The 27,433-nt window shown below is 43.3% G+C and overlaps 1 long non-coding RNA gene across 1 annotated transcript; it reads right to left on the bottom strand.

Annotated features, from left to right (window-relative positions):
- LOC145523954 (uncharacterized) lies at nucleotides 1–27,377 on the bottom strand. Its single transcript, XR_014066978.1, has 4 exons — nucleotides 27,210–27,377; nucleotides 27,037–27,101; nucleotides 2,075–3,539; nucleotides 1–1,594 (listed from the first exon to the last, which is right to left on the bottom strand). It is a non-coding gene; the product is annotated as an uncharacterized LOC145523954 (long non-coding RNA).
- Nucleotides 27,378–27,433: the final 56 nt, after the last annotated feature.

Here is a 27,433-nt window from a genome sequence, read left to right as displayed (position 1 = left end):
TTGCCAGTTTGCTGAAAAGTTTATCATTTTGTGTCACAGCTGGAGCTCCTCACCCCAACTCAATATTCTTGGGCTAAACAGAGTCCTCATTTTATGACTGTTGTGAAACAGTATTCTTGGAACCATGACAAACTCTGACTCCTCTAAAATCATGGCCCCGTGAACCCACTTATGTCATTGGGATTGGCAGTAAAAACAGGTTGGATATTAAGCAGATACACCTGCTTCTCAGGCATCTCTCAGGTGCCAAAAGATAGACTGATTGCGTGGCCCAAGCTCCACGCACTGGGAGAAAAGCATGGAATGGAATTCCCCTGGGAATTTGGGGCCTCAGGGAGTGTGAATCAAATAAACCCCTATTTTGAGCGGTCTGCCCTTCCAGACAGTGAAATGATCCAGTTTTCTTGGCCTATGAGTATGGAGAGACCTTTCGCTCCACCTTAGTCAACAGATGAAAAAGTATATGATCATGGCAAGATCCCATAAAGAAGAAGGTACTAGACCAGGCCATATGCACCTTGTCATTTCCTTAATAAAATGGGATTTCATTACCTTGGCCCTGACATCATTTTTATCTTGCCTGCTGCCTCTTTCTCTATTTTCTAACCGTGTAGTGGGTTGCCCAGTTACTTGAAAGGAGAGTTTTTCAAAGCAAAATACTAGGGAGTTGTGATAGATTGGGAGATTGGGACTGACCTACATGTTGACACTGGATCTTTGCTGTCCTAGTCAGCCTGCCAAGTGCATTCTGTGTAGTATCTCGAATCTTCGCAACAACTTATGGTAGGTCAAACAACAATTATGGTAGGTTTCGTAATTAGCATTGCAAAGAAGAGGCAACTAAAACTGTCTTGTCAAGCAACTTGCCCAGAGTCATCCAGCTCTATTGAAACAGGAGTTTTAAAACTAAACTTGCCAAAGTTTCTCCCCTTGTTTTCAGTTACTTGACAAAAGAGTATTTCCTTCAAACTGATTTTGGCAAGATTTAGCCTGATTTCATGTCTACCTCTGCTTTCTAAATCTCCCAGCCTCAGTGGTGTTACAAGCTTCATCCTTGAGGTGACTGGTCACCAAAGGAAATCCAGTCTTCTTAATGCATAACTTTTCCACAGCAGCCTTCCAGGAGGAGGCACCCCTGAGACAGGGAAAAGGGGATGGAAGGAGTCCTTGCCCTGAAGTCTTGGCAAAACCATCCACTCCCACAAAATCACCCACTCCCGTCACCAGAGCATCTTTGTCCAGCTTCTCTTGGCTTACTTAGCAGTGCTGATAATCAGAACAAGACCAGCCTGTGGCTTGACCCCCAATGTTTAAATATATCCAATGTGAAATGCTAATAACTGCTTTGCAATTTTGCATTTTGATGCAAGTACGAGGCTGGAACCAGCTGTTTAAAAAATAAATAACTGAAAACTCGTTGTGAAGTAATGACTTCATGCAGGAGACTGATTATGCTTCTGTCCTTGAAGGGAATAAGCTGCTTGTGAGAAGCCACCAGAGGCTGGAGTGGGGACAGCAGGTGTGGATGTGCTGGAAGAGCCACATCTGTTTGCAAATCTTCAAGAGGAGTGGGGTTGGGTTTTCCATTCTCCAACTACAGAGAAAAAACAAAAGTCACTTCCTGTCAGTGAAATCTTGCATTTTTAGCTCTGCTAACTGCTCTCTCACTGAAAAAAAAATGCTTTTCAAGAACCTTTTCAAAGAGGCTGTGCCCAGGATTTGGCACCGGCATTTGAAAATGTTGGAAAAACTCATAAAGTCCACAATTACTCTGTGGACTCTTTGTGGCTCTGTCCCTTCTTATGTGTGTGTCTGTGTGTGTGTGTGCGCTAAGTTGCTTCAGTTGTGTCCGACTCTTTGGGACTCCATGGACTGTAGCTTGCCAGGCTCCTCTGTCCATGGGATTCTCCAGGGAAGAATACTGGAGTGGGTTGCCATGCCCTCCTCCAGGAGATCTTCCTGACCCAGGGATGGAACCTATATCTCTTACGTCTTCTGCATTGGCGGGCAGGTTCTTTACCACTAGCACCACCTGGGAAGCCAGTACCTTCTTATACATAGGGCATAGTCTTACCTTCTCTGCCCTGGGACCGTCCCTCTGCTCCCTCATTTACATCCTGGAGGAGGTGAAGTGGGGACTCTGGTCTGTCGCTTCAGCAGAACACTTTAAACTCCTTGAAAAAGAATCTTATTAAAAATGACAATTTTCCCACAGTGACTGAGTTTTCCACATTGATCCAGTGACTGGTTCATTCATCCAGCCAACAATATTTTGAGTTCTTCCTCTATGCAATAAGGTCATCAGTCCTGGTGATTTGAAAATACAAGAGCCATGACCTGGATTAAAGCCCACTGTCCAGCAGAGGGGGCAGGGAAGGAAAGAGCTTGAAGACTGCGCGTGGAAAGGCTTATAATACTCAGGATGCTGGGGGACCAGCTTGAAGGTGGTAGGTAAGGGGAGGTCAAAGAAATGAAGGCCAAAAATAGCTTCTTGGAGGAGGTAACACCCAATCTGAACTTTGAAGAACACAAAGGAGTTAGCCAAATGGTTAAGACAGAAGGCACAGCCTGTAGAAAGATGCCAGAGTGAGGAGGGAGACACATCACGGGACTGCTGCCCTGTGTGCAAGGGGCAGGGAGGAGACAAAACTAGGGAGCATGTGGCACCCCCATGGCACAGCCGCAGAGCCCATGTGCCCCAATGAAAGATCCTGCATGATGCAATAAAGATCCTGCGGGCCACAGCTCAGACCCAATGCAGCTAAATGAATAAGTAAATATTTAAAAAAATTGAGGAGACATGCTGGCTTCTGTCATCCTTGCTGGTTGTTAAGTCCCTCATTTTGGATTCACGGGCACATCTCAGCCCTCAGAGGGTCTGCCTAGAGCCCTGCAGATGGGTCTCTTTGCAGCCATGTAGCTCATCTGGACATAGCTCTATAAGATTGGGAGCTCTTCCTCTCAATGCCGATGATCACTGTCTATTTCACGTTTCCCAGTGCAGCTGCACATACATGCATGCACACACACAGCAAACTGTGAACAGGTCATTATTCAATGTCTACAATAACTCATCCAAACCTACAATCCATATCGGTTGGGGTAGCGAGGAGACTGCATCAGGCCTGGTGCCTCCTGGTTTACGGATCTTGTCTCTATTCACAACACAGAGGAAGGTCTCACCCACCAGCACTTCAGGGCAGCCTCTTGGCTGGTAGGGAGCACCCCTCAGATACCCTCCTCTCTTATCCACATCAGAACATGTGTCTTCAACTGCCTCCAGTGATGTCTCCACCTCCCTTCTCATTCTGGCCACTCTCCACCGCCTCACCTCTGACACAAAAACTCAGCAAAATCTTGGCCAGCTGGGACTCAGAGCCTCCCTGGCTCAGAGGTGGATGAGTCCTTTGTCTTCAGTCAGTTAAAGAGAGAAGGGAGCTTCAGGTTTAATAGCTGTTCAGGGTTTACTGAGGATAATCACTTCCTATATACTCCTGGCTCCATTTTTCTTGATTTTTCCTTTGGCGATCCTCTGCTGCCTGTGGAGGAAAAAATCATACATCTTATACCAGGAACGTGAGATTCCTGCCAAAGGCATTGTAGACTGTCAATGAGAATGTGAGTCCACTCTGCTTGAGTAACTCTCAACTTAGTGAATTTTTTCCTTCTACTCATCTTTATTTTTTTTTTTTAAAGATATCCCCTTCCATTCATTTCATTCCAACAGAAGAGTCCGATGACTCTTCCCTAATTCCTCCTGATTGGAAGGCAGAAGGACTGACCAGCTACCAAACAATATTAATAGTCCCAAAACATTCCACATGTTAATACCTACTGGGTTTAACCACTGGGCTCAACTTTGTACGTACATTAATCAGCACCTCGCTCAGTGCTAGGCACCCACTAACCGATTTGTATATTTTTCAGTGAGTGAATAAATGAATCAATGATCCTTAACATCTCATAATTAACCTGAAAATTAAATAAGATTATTAATATTTTCACTTTATAGATGAGAAGGCTAAGGCTCAGAAAGGTGAAGTTACTCACAGTCACTTAGGTGACAAATGGTGAAGATTTTGGTTTCTAATGCAGGTCTTTCTGATCGCACAGTTCATTCTCTTCCAGAAATCATGAGGTTGTTCACCTCCTGACCGACTAAATATAGTTCATGTCAATGATGAGTAACCTTTTGCATGGATACGTTTTGTGATAGTCTTAGTGCCAGGTAATGAGGCTGTGGATTTGGGTAGTTCTTCATGACTCAGTATATCATTTCTGAATTACCTCCTTACCTAGGGTCATCTCCTCTGCCCACACCCTGTGCAGGGGTGGCCATACTCCTTTCACTCAATCATTCATTTATTCATTCCCCAGACATTCTGGAAGTGTCTACTATATGTTAGATGCTAGAGATAAAAAGATTACTTCAACAGCCCCTGACTTCCAGCATCCTAGAATTAATCACAGTGTATTAGTTGCCTGCGTGACTGTCTTAAGGACAAAGACAGAGTCTTAGGAGTATTTTTTTTTCCAGCTCCTGACAAAAGGCCTGACTGATGAGAGGCCCTCAGTAAATGTTTGTTAAATTGGATTGAAATGGTGTCTAGTGTAACGATGGGTGCTGGTTATAAATCTGTGTTTCATGGGCCACAGACATGCTTTGGGGGGCATAGGTATTAGCTAATTTTTTCAGATCTTTGAACTGTCACTTAATAAATGGAACAATTACATTAATATGGGGAATTTCTAGAGGAGTTAGATTCATCTTTTTCCCTCATAATATGAAGCAATTGTGGTCATTCCTTATGCAAGAGGCCAGCGAGAATTCATTTAATTTTTCTTCATTATTTTCTTTAACTATATTACATAAAATCCAGTACAAAATTCAGGAATTACAAAAGAGTATAAGACGAAAAGTAAGTCTCTGACCACTGGCTTCAGTCACCTAAGTTCTCATCCCTAGAATGAATAGCTGTCCCTGGTTTTCTTGCTTCCAGAGATATTCTGTGCATGCACAAGTGTATACGTGCGTGCTGCGTGCATGCTCAGTCGCTTAGTCACGTCCAGCTCTTTGTGACTCTCTGGACTGTAGCACGCCAGGCTCCTCTGTCCTTGGGATTTTTCAGGCAAAAATACTGGAGTGGGCTTCCATTCCCTATTCCAGGGATCTTCCCGACCCAGGGATCAAACCTGTGTCTCCTGCATCTCCAGCTTTGCAGGAGAATTCTTTACCTGCTGAGCCACATACGTGTGGGATTATATGTACACCTATGTTCACTTGCCCCTGCTTCCCTAGAAGGTGGTGTATATACAGTGTTTTATACTTTGTTCATTTAATGCTAAGTCCTAAAAACCTTTTAATGTTATCATGTAGGTAATATTCTCAAGTTTAAATGGCTACTTATTGTTCTGTTATATGGATTGTACCATATTTTAAACAGTCTCCCATAAAGGCATATTTAGGCTACTTCCCTTTTATTACTAAAATGTCACAGTGAATGTCATTATGCATGCTACGTCGCTTCAGTCATGTCTGACTCTTTGTGACCCCATGTTTAGTAGCCCGCCAGGCTCCTCTGTCCATGGGATTCTCCAGGCAGGAATACTGGAGTGGGTAGCCATACCCTCCTCCAAGGGATCTTCCTGACCCAGGGATGAAACCCAAGTTGTACATCTCCTGCATTGGCAGGTGGATTCTTTACCACTAGCACCACCTGGGAAGCCCAAATGTTATTATACATATATCATTTTACATATCTACCTTAAAACTGAAAGATAAATGCTTAAAAGTGAAATTTAAATAATTTTACTTTTCAAATTAAAGTTTATTAATTTTAATTTGAAAAATAAAATAAATTTCTAGAAGTGGATTCCTAGAAGGGCTGGGTCAAAGGATATATGCATTTTAAGATAGACATTATTAAATTGCTCTTTACAGAAGTTTGGGCCAATTTGCACTCCTACTGTCAAGACGGATTATCAAATATTTTGATCTGTTTTAATTCATTTCATTGGAATCTTAATGTTCATGTCTATTATAATGAAATCTTATTTATTTTTTAGTAATCTAGTTTAATATTAAATCAAACTTCTCATGATGTCAAAGGTACTATAACCAAAAATTTTTTGTTCATCTTGAACTGCTATTTATCTAAGGCTCAGATGATAAAAAAAAAAAAAATCTGCCTGCAATGTGGGAGACCCAGGTTCAGTCCCTGGGTTGGGAAGATCCCTTGGAGAAGAAAACAGAAACCCACTCCAGTATTCTTTCCTGGAGAATTTCATGGACAGAGGAGCCTGGCAAGCTACAGACCATGGATTTGCAAAGAGTAGGATATGACCGAATGACTAACACAAAAATACATTTAGTTGTATTAATTACATTCTGTATCACTGCTCATCCTCAGATGAATTTGAGGAGGTTTAATATGAAACAATGCTTAAGAAAGAGACAGAGAGAGGAGATAGGGAGTTTTTTAAACCATGAGAAAGAAATAAATAGAGGCAAAATGGTAAGAGAAAAAAAGAGGGAAGTTTAGTATAACAAAATGCATATCTTCAGATCCAAAAATTTACTAATTTTGGGACACAATTTTGGTCCTGAGCTTCCTGGAGGTCAAAACAAAAAAGGAAAATGTAATCAGTTAACAAATATACATTATTCATAAGGAAAAATAATAGTTGAGAAAATCTATAGATTTTTGTCTTTTAAATCTAAAAGAAATCCACTTGGCTTATCACAGAAGGACTCCAGATAGTACAATAGATAATGTTGTCTGGGTGGGAATAGAACTACTACTTTGACAGCCCGGAATGCTTTCCTCGGGCCCATTGTCTGCTAAGATCACCCGATTTCTTCTGGGCACCAACTCCCCGACTCTCCGAGGTCCTGGCGGGCATCAGTACGCACGCCTGTCTCCCATCGTGAATACTGTCACACGATAAAGTGTGCCAGAGACGCAGAGGAGTAAGAGCAATGCTTTAGCTCACGGGTCTGCGAGTGGATGGTTTAGTCTGGGCTCAGCCGAGCGGTGCTTCTGGTCTTGGCTGGTTTCTCTCACAAACCTGGGGGTCGCCTGGCTGTTGTAGTGGCTACAGGGACATCTTGGCTCTGCTCCACTCCTCTCAGCCTTCAGCATGCCAACCCACACGTTCTCATACCATGGCAGAGCCTCCGGCGTGGAAGCAGAAGTGTGCAAGTAACTTTTCAAAGCTCACCCTGCATCAGATCCATTAACAGCCCCCGGGCCAGGGACTTCCCTGGTGGTCCAGTGATTAAGACTCCAGCTGTGACTGGCCCAGGGAGTGTGTCATCTGTAGAGTCATTGTAATTAGAAGACTTTGCTCTTGAAGGTAGTGTTCACAGGCATCAAGTCCCTGCACTGTACCACGACCCCCACCCAATCCCAGATGTGAGTGAGGTGTGCTGGGGCTGGGACCTGGTGGACTGGGCCAGAATGCTGTATGAGCTCATGGATCAGTGTGGATAACTGGCTTCTAGAAGCTTTCTGTGCAGCAGCCACCAAGCATACCCAGCCCCTGCTGTTGTTGTTTAGTTGCTTCAGTAGTGTCCGACTCTTTGGGACCCTCTGGACTATAGCCCGCTAGGCTCCTCTGTCCATGGGATTTCCCAGGCAAGAATACTGGAGTGGGTTGCCATTTTCTTCTCCGACCCAGGGATCGAACCCACGTCTCCTGCATTTCCAGGCAGGTTCTTTACCACTGAGCCTCCAGGGAAGCTATATCCAGCCAGTACTAGGCCCCTAAAAGGAAACACAAGGCTGCTGCTGATGGCTGGGACTTGGAGAGTCTATGCCATCATCCGGCTTCTGCTCAGCCCTGCTGGAGACCTCTCTCTCTCCACGTCTGCCATCCCCTGAGTCTGCTCGGAGAACAACAGTTTACAGTTTGGCTGGCTGCAGCCTGCCTCCACCTGGGGAATAAAGCTGGGCATTGTGCTGGGCTTGCAACATCTTTCCCTTCCCAGAGTTCCTGATGTGTTTGTTACCCTGGATCTGGTTTGAATGTTCTCTTTGTCGTGGACCTTCGCGTGCCGAGGTGGGTTTGCCTTCTCTGTGGCAGTCCTGGGTTAAATAAATACATTAAGGCAACATACACGGCTTGACACTGGAGCCAGCCTCAATAACTCAAATAACTCATGTGGCAAAAGACGGATCCGCTGTGGTTTTGAATCCATTTAAAGATAGATTGTTTTGTTCAGTTCCTTTGCAGGAGGACAGCGTACATTGGGAAGGGGCTGCCGACTCAGGGGCCATTTTTCTCCAGCCAGACTGTTTGAGAGTTTCTAAATCCTCTGCAGATGAACACAGAACATGACCTTCAGCCGGTTGCAGGATACCGTGCTGACATCACCACATAAATATACACTCCAAAGAAAACTGTGATTAAAGCTCAGGGCTGATTTTTATCACTTCTCCAGTGTACCGGCAGTCTGCTTGTTCGTCATGCACCTTTACAAAATCCATAATATTTAGAAATGTGCTGTGTTAGCCCCAGAGGCTTAAATAAACGAAAGCCTGTGAATGTTTTAATGTAACACATTACCTTCACATATGAAATTATGACTCTCTATCATACTCAATACTACTGCCAACACTGTCCCCACTCTGCTCTTTTGAGGCCCTATGTATAGTTCGCCTTCTGAAATATCTCTTTCAGACAGCCTTGTAAGAGTACAAAATACTTCTATTTCAATACCACTGGGTATGTCCAAGACAGTAAAGAATGGGTGAAATTGTACTTTTTTTTAAAAAAAAAAAATTAGAATCTGTACTCCAGGGCTTTGTGTTTTGAGGCCAACAGAAGGATGAGTGGGAGGGCGCAGTCAATGTAACTTACAAAGTCAGTAAATTTCATTTTCTTTTGAAAGCAGGGAGGGACAAAAGATTGTTTACTGAGTAGAGTGGAGATTCTGAATCAGGGGCAATTCTGCTCCCTCTGGAGACACTTAGCAATGAATGGAGATATTTATGGTTGTCACAACTGCAAGGGTGGGGATGCTACTGGCATTTAGTGGATGAAAATCATGATGCCACTAGACCATGCACAGGACAGCCCCTCTCTAGCAAGGAATCGTCCATTTCAAATTACCAATAGTGCCACAGTTGAGAAATCCTAAAGGATCGAACATCTGGGAGTTGGACCACATCACTAATGTGTCCCAATAAGTTGTCTCTGGTCAGTTGCTCAGTCTTGTCTGACGCTTTGTGACCCTTTGGACTGTAGCCCACCAGGCTCCTCTGCCCATGGGATTTCCCAGGCAAGAACACCGGAGTGGGTTGCCATTTCCTCCTCCAGAGGATCTTCCTGATCCAAGGATCAAACCCCCATCTCCTGCATCTCCTGCATTGCAGGTGGATTCCTTATGGCTAAGCCATCAGGAAAGTACCCCCAACAGGTTGGGTGATCATAAACTTCTTAAGATGCTTTCATTAGCACTAACATTACCTTCGAGCAAATTTACTGGATGCTAAATATTGTTTCAGAATGCCTATTCTCCGTGTGTCCTAAGCACATTGCTATAAATTGCCCACTGATGAGGCTTGTCTGGGTCAAAATCCAAAGAGCAAAAAAACCACTCATTTACTTTTTTTTTTTTTACCCAAAACCTTTTTTTTTTTTTTTAATAAATTTATTTATTTTAGTTGGGGGCTAATTACTTTACAATATTGTAATAGTTTTTGCCATACACTGACATGAATCAGCCATGGGTTTACATGTGTTCCCCTTCCTGGACCCCCCTCCCACCTCCCTCCCCATCCCATCCCTCTGGGTCATCCCATTGCCCCGGCCCTGAGCCCTTGTCTCATGCATCGAACATGGAATGGTGTTCTGTTTCACATATGATAATATACATGTTTCAATGCTATTCTCCCAGAACGTCCCATCCTCACCTTCTCCCTCAGAGTTCATAAGACTGTTCTATGCATCTGTGTCTTTTATTCTGTCTTGCATATAGGGTTATCGTTACCATCTTTCAAATTCCATATATATGCATATAGTAAAGTTGCAGGATATAAAATTAACACACAGAAATCCCTTGCATTCCTATACTCCAATAATGAGAAAACAGAAAGAGAAATTAAGGAAACAATACCATTCACCATTGCAACAAAAAGAATAAAATACTTAGGAATATATCTACCTAAAGAAACAAAAGACTTATATATAGAAAACTATAAAACACTGATGAAAGAAATCAAAGAGGACACAAACAGATGGAGAAATATACCGTGTTCATGGATTGGAAGAATTAATATAGTGAAAATGAGTATACTACCCAAAGCAATCTATAGATTCAATGCAATCCCTATCAAGCTACCAATGGTATTTTTCACAGAACTAGAACAAATCATTTCACAATTTGTATGGAAATATAAGAAACCTCGAATAGCCAAAGCAATCTTGAGAAAGAAGAATGGAACTGGAGGAATCAACCTGCCTGACTTCAGGCTCTACTACAAAGCCACAGTCATCAAGACAGTATGGTACTGGCACAAAGATAGAAATATAGATCAATGGAACAAAATAGAAAGCCCAGAGATAAACCCACGCACCTACGGAGTCATTTACTTTTAATTTTGAAATAATTTTAAACTCACATGGAGGTTTCTTAAAAAAATGGAGTGCTCTTCACCCAGCTTCCCCCAGTGAAATCTTCCATAATTATGCTACAATATCAAAACCAGAAAACTGACATTAATTCACTACAATCAAATGACAGTCTTTTTTGGATTTTACCCATTTGCTTGAGTCTGAAATAATCAAATATTAAAAAAAAAAAGGGACTTCCTTGGTGGGGTTAGGACTCCTCCCTTTCACTGCAGGCGTAATGGGTATGATCCCTGGTCAGAAAACTAAGATCTTAAATGCTGTGTGACCAAAAAGAAAAAGTACTCCCTCAAAACAACCAAATTTATTCCTTTAGGAGTGCTTTCTATGGAACGCAAAATAGTAATGATCTTTCTGCTTCCCAAGAAAGGAAGTCAGAGGTAGAAATAATTAGCTTGTAGCTTTATTTATCAGTCTTCAACCTCTTCAAAACTAAAACTCACCCAGATGATACCATTTGCTTTCTGTCCCTTCTTATTTTTCAATTTGTCAGTTTACAAGTCCCCCCAAATTCAAGTATTAAACCTCATGACAAAAAGTAATTACTTTTCAACCTTCATGCCCCTGGCAAGGTGGAAGCACTCTCCAGGGCTTTGCTTCAAGACATACACACACTCGCACACACACTTCAAAGACTCTTTTACAAACAAAAATAAAAGGAGAGCATTCTGCTCCAGCCTGCTTGAAGGAAGACACCATCTTTATCTCCATTACTTTAAGCCACCATGACCTTCAGATGTCCTAAGTGATGAGTATAAGGTAGTAATTGTTGCCTCACTCTCAGCTTCCTTCAAGAGCTTCAGAGAAGAGGCTGGGTGGGGGGCCAAGCCCCCAGTGAAGTTTGTGAAATTGTTCTAGCCACGAAATGGAAAAAAACAGAAGACCAAAAGACAGCCAGAAAGGGCTCCAGAAGATAGGATGTTAGCACAGATTGTAGAGTGCTATTTGAGAAGGTCAAGTTCAGTGGGAGAGAAAGTCCTAGACCACGCTCGAGTCAGCAGAACTGAGTTCAAATATTGGCTCTGCCCTTTTCTGATTGTGTAGCTGCAATGAACTAAATGTTTGTTTTCCCCTTCTGCTCTGCCCCCAAATCATATATTGAAATTCTAACCCCCCAGTGTGATGGTAGTAGGTGGTGAGGTCTTTGGGAGGTCATTAGGTCATGTGGGTGGAGCCTTCTTGAATGGGATTAGTGCTTTTATCAACAGGACCCCCAGAGCTCTCCTTTTCTCTCTCTACCATGTGAGGACACAGGATGTCAGCCTCTCAACCTGGAAGAGGGCTCTCACCAGAATCCAAATAGGCTGGCACCCTGATCCCAGACCTCCAGCCTCCAGAACGGTGAACAGTAAACATCTGTAGGTTATTAGCCACCTAGTGTACTTCCCAGGTGGCATTAGTGGTAAAGAACCCGCCTGCCAATGCAGGATACATTAGAGATGCGGGTTTGATCCCCGGGTGGGGAAGATCCCCTAAAGGAGGGTATGGCAACCTGCTCCACTATTCTTGCCTGGGAAACCCCATGGACAGAGGAGCCTGGTGGGCTATGGTCCACGGGGTCATACAGAGCTGGACATGACTGAAGTGACTGGGAAATCCCATGGACCGAGGAGCTTGTAGGCTACAGTCCATGGGATCATACAGAGTTGGACATGACTGAAGTGATGTAGCCCAACACAGTACATGGCCCTCAGTCATTGCAGCTCCAACAGAGACCTTGGGAGAGGCGTTGAAACAGAGCTTCAGCTTGTCTCAGCAAAATGATGACATCAGTACCAATCCTGGTAAATGCAGACAGTGGTTGTAAAAGTCACTGACATACTTTTGTGAAGATGCCCTTTAGAAGAGGAGAGTAAACAGGGTAGGTTCATACGGTGAAAGTGAACAGAGCTTTAGCCACATGAATCAACGTAGTTGAATCAAATGCAATACTGAGTGAAGAAAGTCATAAAAGAACACATTAGGCATGACATACCATTCATGCGAACATGCCAAGCCATACAACATACATAACTTAGGGATACACGCTGATGTAGTTCAAGCATAAAGCAAATGCATGGGAGTGACCAGTGTCCAGTTCAGTGTAGGAGCTACCCCAGGGTAGGGAAGGCGATTGGATCTAACTGTGTTGGCTTCCTGGGTGGTGCAGTGGTAAAGAATCCACCTGCCAATTCAGGAGACACATGAGACAGGGGTTCGATCCCTGGGTCGGGAAGATCCATTGGAGAAGGAAATGGCAACCCACTCCAGTATCCTCGCCTGGAAAATTCTGTGACAGAGGGCTGTAGTCCATGAGGTCGCAAAGAGTCGGACACGACTGAGCATACACGCTGAACACTGCCATGCAGGCAGTATTTATTTCTTGTGCTTGAAGGGAAGCCTCATGAGTATTCCTTCCATTATTCTTGATACATTTTGTATGTCTTTAATACTTTGTAGGGCACATGATTTTTTTCAAGGTTTTCTATCATTGTCAAAAGAGGCCATACGTGTAGTGTGCATTTAGCATGTAGTTGAGACACTGGGGCTGGTATGTACGGGGCTTCCTAATGTCGACAATGTGCTCAACTGCTCTATGTTTGCAGTTCTCATCTATCAAGAGCGCCTCCTCCAACTATACCGGGGAGGCCTGAACAAGATAATGTCTGAAGCCCACTTACCACTGTACTTGACACATAATCACCTCTCAATAAATGTTAGCTTTTAGCTACTGCACAAAACACACTGGATTGTATGATCATCTTGATGACTCATCAGTCGACAATGGAGCAGCACTGTGCGTAAATAATAGAGATGCTTCCATCTTCTGGCCACTGTAATGTAATATTTAGGACACAGAATAAGGTTATTATTCCAACTCCAGATTTATGAGCCAGAATCGTACTCGGATAACTTGGGTCACTCCACTGAAATACCTTGTGGCGAGATACTTGAGTTTTTGTTTGGATTCTTGCCAGTGGCCATAAAAATTCCTTACCACTCAGTAAGGTTATGTATTATAGTCATGTAGGCATTCTGGCTATCAGAACTTTCACTTTTTGGGCTGTGCTGGATAAACTTGAACATCAGACACCTTCAACAGTTTCAAGATTTATGGCAGCAAAATTCCACCCTCCTGGCCCCAGGCCCATGCAAGTCATATTACTTACCACCTGATAATGTTACCCCATGTAGCCAACTCACAAAGCAAGGTGCCTAGAACAATCTTAGGCTCCACTGCCAAAATACCAGTGAGATGGAGTAGACTTTAACAGCCATAAACCACATTATGTCTCTATGTTCTCCAGAATTCGAGTCAACACGGAGAAATTTTTCTTTGCCATGTTGCCCTCAAGTTATTCCTGTAAAATTTAAGAGAGACTTGCTATCTTAAAACAGTTCAGTCCACTGGAGTTGGCCAGCCAATCACTAGGCTTTTTTTTTTTTTTACAAAGAGAGCTGAGGGGAGTGGACCACCACTCGAAGCCTCAAGTGGCTTAATAAAGGTAAAAGTCACCTGGACTTGCCAGGGCTGGACATCCTGTGTTTAATCTGTTTTAAGAATGAAAGTAGCTTTCTATCCTGAAGCAGCACAATCCTCCCAGCCTTTTTTGAGCTTATAAATTCACTTTTTTACATGTAGGTCTGGGAAGTACAGCCTTGTTGATTCAACATCTGGAACCACTCAGGTGGTTTGTCTCTGCCGACTTTACGAACAATAAAAGCAAACCACTGGATGATTCCTGGATATTTAAACTTGAGGCCTAGGCATCCTGGCCTCATTGCTGACAAACACAAGATTTTAATTTTCTCTGCTGGATCCAAATGCAACAAATGTGGTTATGAATAGAAGGCTAAGTGTTCTCCTCAAAAATGGGCTACTTGTCTAAGATATAATTTTCTAACTGTGGGGCACATACTTTGGAAGTTTCCAAAGTCCTTGCAAATCTCAGATCTGTCCCCAGACCCAAGCACAGTCTCACTTTAAAGAAATAGACTTCCTATCTATAATTTCTGCCAACACTGAGAACTCTATCAAACTTCTGTGGCCACCCTAGCTTCAACTCCACTCCTGGGACTGTTTAACTAGCACATTTTTTTTTTTTTTTTTATTACTGGGGGAAAACTTCTCTGAAGTGGTTCCTGATCCATTTGCAGCCAATAGGCAAATTTGTAATTTAGAAATGTCATCAGAACCAAAGAGAATGTGTCCTTAAAGCCTAGTATGAGAAAGAAAAACTCAACTGCACTGAGTAAACTGGGAAGTCTAGGAAAAATATGTGACTTTGCTGAAGATATCGCCTGATAGTCACAATGGATTACAAGCTGGTATAAATACAAGGTAACTCCAATCCTTTGGCCACCTGATGCAAAGAACTGACTCATTTGAAAAGACCCTGATGCTGGGAAAGATTGAAGGCTGGAGGAGAAGGGGATGGCAGAGGATAAGATGGTTGGATGACATCACTGACTCAATGACATGAGTTTGAGTAAACTCTGGGAGCTGGTGATGGGCAGGGAGTCCTGGTGTGCTGCAGTCCGTCGGGTCACAAAGAGTCAGACACGACTGAGCAACTGAAATGAACTGAACTGAACTGAACAAGACATGGTTGGTTAAGAGTCACAAAATGATGCACCAACAGAACCTTAAACATGGACCACCAGGAACAATTCTTGACTACTACACTCTAAAAGAATCACTTTTAGGGACTTCCATGACAGTGTTAAGACTCTGTGCTTTCAGTGCAGGGGACCTGGGTTCGATCCTTGGTCAGGGAACTAAAATTCCACATGCCACGTGATGTGGCCAAAAAATGAATCAATTTTACTTGTCTCTGTATCTTCAATGCCAAGCACTATGCCTGGTCCAGAGTAGATATGTTAGCACATTTTTAATTTTTAAACACAAGTATCAGTAATAGATTTATGACTTTATTGAACAGAACATTATCCAAGCCACATAATAATTCCAAAGAAGTGTCTTGACTGATCTACCCCATGCAGACTTCAAAACATAGGCCTAAACAAAGATATCGTGGCTCTTGCATAGTTTAATGAGGCATAAATGACCCCTCATCTATACAGATTATGTTCAGAGAGGTGACTTCAGAATATATTTGTTTGAAAATGACACCCTCTCCATTCTACTCTGCCCTGTGCCCGGGATGGTCTTTTCAAAATGTGGATGCAGACAGTCCCAGGCGTTTATCCTAGTTTACAATAAGGAAACGCTCCTGCAGGACCTATCTGCTTTCTCACCCGCAGCTCTGCTTCCTGCATCTCCCCATCCCCACCAGGCACACTGGTCTCCAACTGTGTGTGTTTCTCGCTCAGTCGTGTCTGACTGCTTGCACCTCGTGGACTGTAGCCCACCAACTCCTTGGTCCATGGAATTCTCCAGGCAAGAATACTGGAGTGAGCAGCCATTCCCTTCTCCAGGGGATCTTCCTGGCCCAGGGATCGAATCTAGGTCTCCTGAGTGTAGGTAGATTCTTTACCATCTGAGCCACCAGAGAAGCTCAATTAGGTCTTTTCAAAAGGTCAACTCTGTGTTCCCCAAGGGCCTTCATATTTGAACCTTTGTATGTCAGTCCACGGTCTTTCCCATGTCTCCATATGGTCAACCCCCAAACGTCCCAGCACAAATGTCGCCTCCTCAGTGAGCCCTTCTCCGATCCCTCAGTCTATAGCCCTGGCCACCCCACCACTTGGTCCTTGCTGTCTCACCATTCTGGTTGTTTCCTTCACAGAACTGCAGGGGGTGGGGGTCAGAGGAACGGTAAAGATGATGGGAAACATGGCTGACACAGGATTGGACTTGGGCAAGATTTTTCAAGGCCTTCGGAGGCAGCAGAGGCATTCAAATGGTATCTTGGGATCAACGTGGAGCCAGATGGAGGCGTTCTGGGTTGGTTCACATTCCATAGTGGACAGGAGGTAATGCTGAGAAGACAGGAGGCAGGGAGTTCTTCTAGAAACCATTGTGATAACCCAAGTAGGGAAGGTGATGGCCCAAAAGGTACTTGAGGAAGAATAGGAGATGAAAGATGACTTAAATGATTCCTGATCACTCTCCAGGAATTCATCCAGCGGCCAGTGAAACCTAACACGGAACTAATGGAATCGCAAAGCCCTGTAAGGAAAAACTCCAAGAGTGACACCTCAAAGGAGGGTGGTTCCCCATGAATGGTCCTGCTTAATTGACGTCATTTCCTCCCTTTTGCTATTAAAGCAATGGTCTCATTCATTCTCCCTTTGAGCCTTATGACTTGTCTTTTCGATTTCAGTAAAGTTTGATTGGTTTTTTTTGTTTTTCTTTTGAAATCAGATCAGTCTTCCAGATGACTCCAACAAGACTTCCAAGTGAAGCTTATGAAGGGCCTCTGAAAGATCTAGTACAAACGAAAAGAGTCTAGATTAAGGAAATAAAAATAAAAGTAGGTTGTTTCTCAGCTGCTGAACCTGATATAAAAATTAACAAGGAAAACAAATAGTTTTCCAGAGTGTGCTTTCTTTCACTAGATAAATATGTGAACATGACTGGCTCTACAGATTAAATCAATGCATACACAGATGGCAAAGGGAAAACCAAAAAGGCAACAGAATAAATATCATCATAGATAATGATTATATATGCACAAGGGGCAAATGGCCAATTGGTGCTATTACAGCATATGGTTGAAGACGTGCCAAAATTTTTTTTCTGGATCCAGCGCTTAACTCTTACTACCCATGATGTAGCTGAAAACTCTTAAGTGACTAATCACTGAAGAATTTTATTAATTGAAGCTCTATTAGATTCAACTGTGAAGTGCTTTCCATCCAATAACAACTATTTTTTATTAAAAAATTTTTTTTGGCTGCACTGGGACTTCATTGCTATGCGTGGGCTTTCTCTAGTTGCAGCGAGAGGGGGCTCCACTCTAGTTACGGTGCTGGGGCTTCTCGGTGCGGTGGCTTCTCTTGTTGTGGAGCACAGTCTCTATAGCGCAGGCTCAGTAGATACAGCTCATGGGCTTAGTTGCCCCATGGCATGTGGGATCTTAGTTTCAGACCAGGAATCAAACCTGTGTCCCCTGCATTGGCAGGCAGATTCTTAACCCCCAGTCACCAGGGAAGTCCCTGTGACAATTAAATTGCTAACAGCACTATTAAATCGAGGCCATTATGAATGTCTTTTGGGTAACAAAGTAGGTGATAAGACAGAGTCAGGCAGGTGACAGGGTTCAGGTAGGCCTGAGTTCTGATCTCCGATCTACTATTTATTAGCCTCTTAACTCTGTGGGCCTCAGTTTCCTTTTCTGTAAGATGGAGTTAATAATGATAATATTTACCTTCTAGGGATGTTCTGCAGATTACAGAAATGTATGCAAATATGCATTGTACATAAACCTTCTCAATACCTGAGAGTTTCTTTCCCTTCAGGTCCTGGACAAGATGAGGTGCCTGGTACCTTAGTTTCCTACTGTGCAAGATGATTGCAAGGGAGAGGGGTGTGGGGAGAAATGCCGTGATATTGGGTAATATGAGAACCAGGTATAGTTTCTTTCCTATCCCTCTGTTAGGGAATATTATAATCTCCCCCAAATTTGCTGGCTGGCATTATAAAGGCCATGTAATGTCTATCTTTTCCAAAAACTAGGGGTAAGTCAAGTAAGTTCATGAGGCCCTAAATACATTACTTATTATTGAAACTTCTGCAGAGAATGAGAACACAAGAGAGATAATAATTCAAAGTTGTGGTTTAATTAAGGTTACCTGGCTGTGCAGAGACTGTGGTGGGGCTAGAGAAATTTTTCTTGTGTCTAATAAGCCAAAGAGACTTTTTGGCTAAACAAATCATTTATACTTGACACCAGTTTAATAGCTTGGCAACTGCCTTTTAGTAAGTGTAAAGTATGAAATGGAATGGGAGAGTTTTTTAAAAATGTGTGAGTCCATATACCAACCACGGAATACCTCACTTTTTATAAAGTCTTTTGTGGGTTCCAAAACACTTGCATTTTCTTGAGCTCACTGGATTTCCGTTATGCCCTTTTCAACCCCTTTAATTGATGAGAAAACTGAGATTCAAGAAGTTAAACAACTTGTCCATCTGGTCAGTAGAAGAACCTGGGCCCCAAATCAGGTCTTCTAAAGCCAAGCCTGGTGACCATCTCAGAGTTACTTGTACACGCTCTTTAACGCCAAAGTTAGAAAATGCACACTAATGTCTCATGGGCTGAAGTGTATCCTCCCCCAAACTCCCCAGGACCTCAGAATGTGACTGTATTTGGAGAGACGATCTGTAAAAAGGTGATTAAGTTAATATGAGGCCAGTACGGTGGACCCTAATCCAATATGAGTGCTGTTCTTAGAACAAGGGGAAATTTGAAAACACAAGGGGACACCAGAAACGTGCACACACAGGGCAAAGGCCACGTGAGGACTCAGGGAGAAGGTCGTGTCCGACTCTTTGTGACCCCAGGGACTATACAGTCCATGGAATTCTCCAAGCCAGAATACTGGAGTGGGTAGCTTTCCCTTCTCCAGGGGACCTTCCCAACCCAGGGATTGAACCCAGTTCTCCCAAATTGTAGGCGGATTCTTTCCCAGCTGAGCCACCAGGAAAGCCCCAGTGAGAAGGTGGCCCTCTGCAAACCCAGGAGAAAGGTCTTAGGAGAAGCCAAACCTGCTAACCCGCTGACACCCTTTTCTTGGACTTCCAGACTCCAGAACTGGGAGAAGTTTCTGTTGTTTAAGACTGTAGTCTGTGGTGTTTTGTAATGACAGCACTAGCAGACTGATACCCACTAACACCAGATAAAAGAGAGTGTACTCCAAAACTAGCCACCCAACATTAATACATGACCAATGAAATCAACCATTTCTGTCCCAGGTTAAAATCTCTCTTTCCCCCTCTCTCTCTCCCCCAGCCATCGCCTCCTCTCCTCCCATAAATATATGTAAATTTTCATCCTAGGGTATATATTACTGAGAGTTTCATCAGGAGAAAGAAACGACACAATCATTTGAACATGAAGAGTTTACTATAAAGAGTTATCAACTACAAGATAGATTTGGAATAAGGGGGACTTGGTTGCTAATGGATAAGCAGAATCCTAAGGAATATATGTATAGCAGATAATAAGGAGCAGCACTGGCCTAAGGGCTGATGGAGAGACCCCCAAGGGCGAGCCTCCACCTCACCCAGCCCACCTTCGGGTCTGAGAACCAGCGGGTTCTGCCATGGCTCACCAGATGACAAGAAAGTTATTATGGTGGCACATTTAGAAGCTTGCCAGAAACCTGCCCTTTAGGGTGCCAGGGAAAGTATTTCAAAGGGTAACGTCTTACTGAAAGTGCAAATCGCTCAGTCGTGTCTGACTTTTTGCGACCCCATGGACTATACAGTCCATGGAATTCTCCAGGCCAGGATACTGGAGTGGGTAGTCTTTCCCTTCTCCAGGGGATCTTCCCAACCCAGGGATCGAACTCAGGTCTCCCACATTGCAGGCAGATTCTTTATCAGCTGAGCTGAAAGGGAAGTCCCTCACTGGAGGTATTTCATTACAAAACTGCTCTAGGGGATACTAAGAGGGAAGCCGCTGGCTACTGGGTGCTGCTGGCTGTGGCACTGTCAGAGCTGGGCACCGGGGAGCCCTGGGAGCCACAGAAAACCGGGGCTGGAGCGGTCATTGAAAGCGCAGGAGCCAGGACCAGCAAGAAAAACTCCTTTCATCTGCAATGTCTCTCTGGCGCCCTCTATTGACAAAGCTTGGTATCTTGCCAGTTGGCAAGGGAAATTTTTTTTTCAAAAGCTCTCCATTTTCCCAGAACAGGCAATTAAGGGTGAATTGGGAGCTGAGAGGTATTAAATGGATAACTGGCACAAAGTGATTCAGTTCAGTTCAGTTCAGTCACTCAGTCGTGTCCGACTCTTTGCGACCCCATGAATCGCAGCACGCCAGGCCTCCCTGTCCATCACCAACTCCCGGAGTTTACCCAGACCCATGTCCATCGAGTTAGTGACGCCATCCAACCATCTCATCCTCTGTCGTCCCCTTCTCCTCCTGCCCCCAATCCTTCTCAGCATTAGAGTCTTTTCCAATGAGTCAACTCTTCACATGAGGTGGCTAAAGTATTGGAGTTTCAGCTTCAGTATCAGTCCTTCCAATGAACACCCAGGACTGATCTCCTTTAGGATGGACTGGTTGGATCTCCTTGCAGTCCAAGGGACTCTCAAGAGTCTTCTCCAACACCACACTTCAAAAGCATCAATTCTTCAGTGCTCAGCTTTCTTCATCGTCCAACTCTCACATCCATACATGATCACTGGAAAAAACATAGCCTTGACTAGACGGACCTTTGTTGGCAAAGTAATGTCTCTGCTTTTAAATATGCCACCTAGGTTGGCCATAACCTTCCTTCCAGGAGTAAGCGTCTTTTAATTTCATGGCTGCAATCACCATCAGCAGTGATTTTGGAGCCCCAAAAAATAAAGTCTGACACTGTTTCCACTGTTTCCCCATCTATTTCCCATGAAGTGATGGGACCAGATGCCATGGTCTTAGTTTTTTGAACGTTGAGCTTTAAGCCAACTTTTTCACTCTCCTCTTTCACTTTCATCAAGAGGCTCTTTAGTTCTTCTTCACTTTCTGCCATAAGGGTGGTGTCATCCGCATATTTGAGGTTATTGATATTTCTCCCAGCAATCTTGATTCCAGCTTGTGCTTCTTCCAGCCCAGTGTTTCTCATGATGTACTCTGCATATAATTGTGATATATAATTGTGATGTACTCTACATATAAAAGTGATTCAAAGTTGTACTTAATCAAAGATTTTGCTGTACTCAGGTAACTGAGACACCTCTGTTTAACATCTAGTTGAGTGTGGAACCAAAGAACTTGTTGGTATTAGGGGTAACCTGTCCAAAGAGAGACATAGAATTTTAAAAGAGCGAAGGAAGAAAACAAAATGATGGAGGGCAATCTGTGGAAGCCAACTTCCACAACTCAAACCTGTGTATCCTTAACTGTAATCTCTTGCCCCAAACAATGAATATGTGCCCACGAGGTTGCACAATCTACTGCGTGACTCAACTGCACCTCGGTGTTCCTGGATTTTAATCTCCTGAACTTCCTTGTTCATAAAGTTATGTTTGTCTGAATCACAATATTTACAAGTTAAATATTTAAAACCTCAGTCAACTTGGAATGAGCAAGTACTTAGTGCCGATGTGTTTCTTTTTTAATTAACTCTAAACTAATTCAGTAGTTAATTTTAAATACATATCTCTGAAAATTTTTAATTATCAAGAGGAAGTAATATCCCCAAAGCTGTTCTGAGGTTTAGATAGTATGAAGTTACTTTTTTTTTTTTTACCCTTCTAGACATTTCTGCAAATAAGTAAGATACACTTCTGTGAAACTTAATATTTGAAGATGATGATTAAGAGCCATGGAATGATAGAGTTGGATGAGACCAGGGAGACTGTTTAGGTAGTTCCATCTTCCCAGGTGGAGCAGTGGTAAAGAATCCGCTTGCCAATGCAGGAGACACAAGAGATTCAGGTTCGATTCCAGGGTCAGGAATATCCCCTGAAGTAGGAAATGGCAACTTGCTCCAGTATTCTTGCCTGGAAAATCCCATGGACAGAGGAGCCTGGGGGGCTATAGTCCATGGGCTTGCAAAGAGTCAGACATGACTGAGCACGCACACACACAATTTTCCCTCTCCAAGGTAGGAAAACTGAGTCCCAGGGATTTTTGCCCTATATTACTTGGCTACTGCTTGGCTACACTGGGACTAGATCCAAGGTCTTGCAGTTTTCCCTAAATTTTCTACATGGCTACCTCAAAAATAAATAATGCTGCACTCTGCATTTTCTGGAGTCAAGCAGAGGATGTGGGGAAGGAAGGAAAAAGGAAAGAATCAAGTCCAGCCTGCTTCTTGCTGAACCTCCACCAGGTGCCCTGCTGGAACCCCTTTATGGGAGTTAAGTTGGAGAGAAACCATTTTTCCCATTCTCCTTTCTCCCCACTGGCTGGTGTCTGGAGTGATCATACGCAAAACACTTGAAATGTCTGAATTCTAAAAGGAAACATCTGAAGGTGTAGTTTTGTTTCAGGATGACGTAAGAGGCAAGAATTTGGATCATATTTGTTTCCTTGTTTTGCTTGCTTGTTTGTTTCTTTTCGTATTTGGTTGCCTTGGTTTGACTTGGAAAAGTTAGACTCTTTGGGCAAGATACTGACTCACATCTCAGGAAAGGCCATACTCTTGGTGAGAATGATACACTACCGATGAGAAGATAATTTTATTATCTCTCAAATGTACCCAAGAATTTGGATACAACTGGGATGCTCATTGGCTCTTTATGTTTTTAAACCACAGTAATTTTTTTTTTTCAGAATCATGAATTTTGACTTAACCCTCTTAAAAAAAAAACTATAAAGCGTACAATTTATATATACAGATGTGTTTTAACAACAGTCCCCAACTTTTTTTGGTACCAGGGACTGGGTTTGTGGAAGACAAGTTTTCCATGGCCCAGGGAGGGGGTGGGGGATGGTTTCTGGATGACTCAAGTGCATTACATTTACTGTGCACTTTATTCTAATCTAGTGCTGCTGCTGATTTGACAAGAGGTACTGTCAAATAGCCCGGAGATTGGGGACCCCTGTTATTAACAAACATGAACCTTAATCTCCCAGGGGAAAAAAGAAGAGTTTTAATCAACCCTTAGACTAGTAGGTCTGCGGGGAGGGGAGGATGAAGTTGCTGAGGTTATCCGTCCTTTTATGAATGAGGAAATGAAGACTTGTCCAGATTATCTGACTTATGCAGCCACTGAGCCATTTAGAGGTAGGACAGCTGTATGTGTAAAATATGTGTGTGATGTTGCAGTCTCCCCCAGTCCTTACCACGTCCCGTGATCACAGACTTCTAACGAGATTTGGAGGTGGGAAGCAGGGTCATTCATCACCATAAAGAATGAAGATTCCATGTTCGCTGGAGAACTGTCAAGGTTTGTTTGCTTTGGGTGTTTTAGAGAAATAGACCGGGCATACTAATCTTACTTAAAGGAAAGAAATTATTTGGATCATAAATGCCCTGATTATAAACTAGGGATAAAAATATCCCATTGCGTTCATGCTTAGAATAAAGATTAATAACTTGATGGTGTTGATGGGTATACGAATTTCCCAATTCATATACAAATTTCTTTGAAGATCTTATTCCTACATCTCCAATGACACCCCTTGCATTTGGGAATCTGGTGAGAGGCCCCTGTGAGAGTTGAACAGTTTTATCAGAGTCTTAAGCCTTAAAATTAGGTGCAAGAGAGACATCAGTGAGTTCCCCACCATCTCTCTGCCTTAACTTAAATATTTTAGTAATTTTTTCATTTCTTAAGGTTGAGAAGTCTTTTCAAGGTTGAAATTGAATCCCTCCTTTCACAATCACTTGTACTCTCCTGCTCACCCATCCTCCCCAATTTTGGACTGGAGATAATAGTACAGAACTATATCTCCAAAAATAAAAAAAGAACTAGTTTTTTCTGGTACCCAGTGACATCAAAGTTCCCTGTGCTGCTCAAACAAATTCGTGCCTCTTTGCATCAGTCTGTCTAAACAGGCCGGGGCGCTGATGGACTACAGAATCTTTTCAATTCCTCCTGGAGAACTGGGCAGAGATCGGAGCAGGAAAATGGACCCAAGAACCTCATCCATCCAGCAGCCATGCCAGAAGCACCAACTAAATCTAAAAACCACAGATTCAATTAACTAATCCTCTTCCTAGAAGTGCCAAGAAGAAATAATCTTGTCACTATCCCCTTTGCCACGAGCCCTGATCCAAAGCTCAATATGCTTTTGATTTTCCTAGAGTCTTCAAAAAAAAAAAAAAAAGAAATGTTATTTCAGGGCCACTCCCTGTTTTCCACATTCTTGACAGAGGTATGTTTTTCATACTCTCCACAACATTTACTAATGGAACAGTATTTGTTTTTAATTTCTGTACAGTATTTTCGTTGGTCTCATCTATGTTTTCATAATTAATTGAACATACAGAACCAGATTGGTTGGAGAGGGTAACGTGGGTAATTATGTCCCAGGAATTTTTTTTTTTCTTGCTGAAAATATGTAAGACTCATCTTCCTGTTCTTGTCTGATCACCTGAGAGCCTCAGCTGCAGAGAGATTAAATTCCATCCTGTGAAATAACACCAGAGCTATTTAGCGACATTCTCCTCTGAACAAGGATATAGGAGATGGTGGTTTGATTTAAACTATTCCCCAATCACGCGTGCAGGATCACAGCTCAGAGAACACGTTCTCAACCAGATGGCTCTGCACAGCGTTTTCCTGTCTATCATTTTCACTTTTCTCTGCTTTCCTTTCACTTTCCTGTCACATAAAAATTGGATCATACACTGATTTATCACAGGGGCGACAGGGCACAATTTGTGTCAATGTCTAAGATGGTTTCCTGGGACTTCTGTCAACAGCAGCTGAGGACAGAAGAAAGTTTCTTATGAAATTACCTCGAGAGCGATGAGGAATTTTACTCACGGCAAAAATTAAGTGTGAAAATTGCACCACCATCCTGTTACCACAAACACATACTCTGTTCAGAACTTTCAGAGTATTGAATAGAGGTGGTGCCAACAAAATAGAAGGTTTGATCTGGGACGCTATTTTTTTAGTGACAATGTCACTTATTTGGAGAGTGGTTCAGAGCAACTTTGAGGTCTAACAAGTAGGAAAAGGATGCACGAATAGGGGAATCCAGGACTGAAGTCATCTGCCTATGATTCAGTTCAAACCAAAAGCTGACCTGTGGGCCCACTGACCCCTGACTTTTGGGCTAAGACTTCCAGAAGATTCCCCAGTCTGGTAGTCATGGTGGTAGCTTTTGTTTATGGCAGGTAAGGAATCCACCTGCAATGCAGGAGACACGGGAGATGTGGGTTCCATCTCTGGGTTGAGAAGATCCCCTGGAGAAGGAAATGGCAACCTACTCCAGTATTTTTGCCTGGGAAAATCCATAGACATGGGAGCCTGGCAGGCTACAGTCCATGGGGTAGCAAAGAGTCAGACATGATTAAACACATGACACAGGATGTTTTGAAACCAGATTGAGAAATAATGTTAATTTGTATGTAAGACCTTCAAGTCAAAATTGTCTGTGGGTTTTTCTTTTTTTGGTGCTTACAGAAATCTGAGCTAAAAGTAGGGCCTCTATTCCCTGCAGGTTGCGTTTGATAACAAAAAACAAAGCAACCATATATACAGACCTTTTTTTTTATCGACTATAGGCTGCCACTTCTTCCTTCTTGAAACACGAGTCATTGGGACATAGAACTTATACCATAAGCAGAAACCAGATATCCTTAGAATCAGAAGTATCTCCAACACTAATTGGATTAAAAATCATGAAGCATATTCCCAGACCGGAGCATTCAAATCAAATTAACCACCATCTTATTTTTTAAAAATAAAGCATTAGTGCCTTATGTGTACATTCTCATCACAAGTTAATGAGTGGGGTGGCATGACGGGGCCTCTCACGTTACCGGAACTCAGATCCCACAAAACACCCTACTCATTTTTTTTTTCCCCTGCAAAAGCTGAGCAAGAATCTTAAAGTGCTACCGCTTCCTTCTCCACGAAGCTGGTGCAGTGGAAATTGCTCACTTTACAGAGGAGAAAAGGAAAGTCCAAGGAGTGATGATAAGCCCAAGACCTCACGTGGTTTGGTAGCAGAGCCTACGGGTAAGACCCAGGCATCCTCACCCATAACACTGTGTATGTCTGGTTCCATCTCCTGTGCTTCCCCTTTGATTTGCTGATTTGCTCAGTTGCTAAGTCATGTCTGACTCTTTGCGACCCCAGGGACTGCAGCCCCCCAGGCTCCTCTGTCCATGGGATTTCCCAGGCAAGAATACTGGAGTGGGTTGCCATTTCCTTCTCCAGGGGATCTTCCCGACCCAGGGATTGAACTTGCATCTCCTGCATCGCAGGTGGATTCTTTACCCCTGAGCCTCCTGGGAAACTTGTGCTTCCCCTTAGATCGGAGGAAACGCAGTGACCATTCCAAGTAAGAGCAGAACCATCATGCATCCCAGACGCTGGCTGGGGAAACTGGAACTCTGTGATCATCCTCGCCTCATGATACAGTATGTTTCCTCTTAGTTTCTCAAGACCACCTGCTCATAAAGAAGAAGAGAGAACAGAACAAAGCAAACAAGCGAGGACTTCTGCTTCTGGTTAGCACGCAAGAGAATGTACTTTTGTTCTTGGGGGTAATGACAAGAGAAACTTGGACAAAATTAAAAGTGTGTTCTGTCAGGCTGCTTGAGAGCCAAGGGTTGCAAGAAAGCCTTGATGAACTGAATTCCAGGGAAAAGCAAGTCTTTAGGGGTGAGCAGAATTCTTACCAGAGGAGGCACCTGGATCCTGGCATGAGAAGATGGAGGAGGGTCCTGCCAGAATGGTGGAGATTCTGCAGGACAGGAGGACTTAGTTGAGCCTGAGAGGACCCTATGGGTCAATGGATGGATGGAATCTGGAGGAGCCCCAAGCGAATTACTCAGCCACGAATTCTTCCCACCTGTCCTCCACCAGCCTCAGTTGTAGTTGAGAAGGTAGCAGCAGCAGCAGAAGACCTGGAAAACAGCTCCCCCCACCCCGCCCCCTAAGGTGCTTGGGTTCTGAAGCCCAGACAGAGTTTAATCCAAAGGAACCACAGGTCTCTGGAATAATCACAGCTTAATTCTGTGCTGTGTGGGCTGTGCTCAGTCGCTAAGCCATGTCCAAGTCTCTGTGACCTCATAG

The sequence above is a fragment of the Giraffa tippelskirchi genome, chromosome 2 (assembly GCF_054371585.1).
Source record: "Giraffa tippelskirchi isolate mGirTip1 chromosome 2, T2T-mGirTip1v1.2.pri, whole genome shotgun sequence".
In the NCBI taxonomy this organism is placed as follows: Eukaryota; Metazoa; Chordata; class Mammalia; order Artiodactyla; family Giraffidae; genus Giraffa; species Giraffa tippelskirchi.
This window is presented reverse-complemented; position numbering and strand designations above follow the sequence as displayed.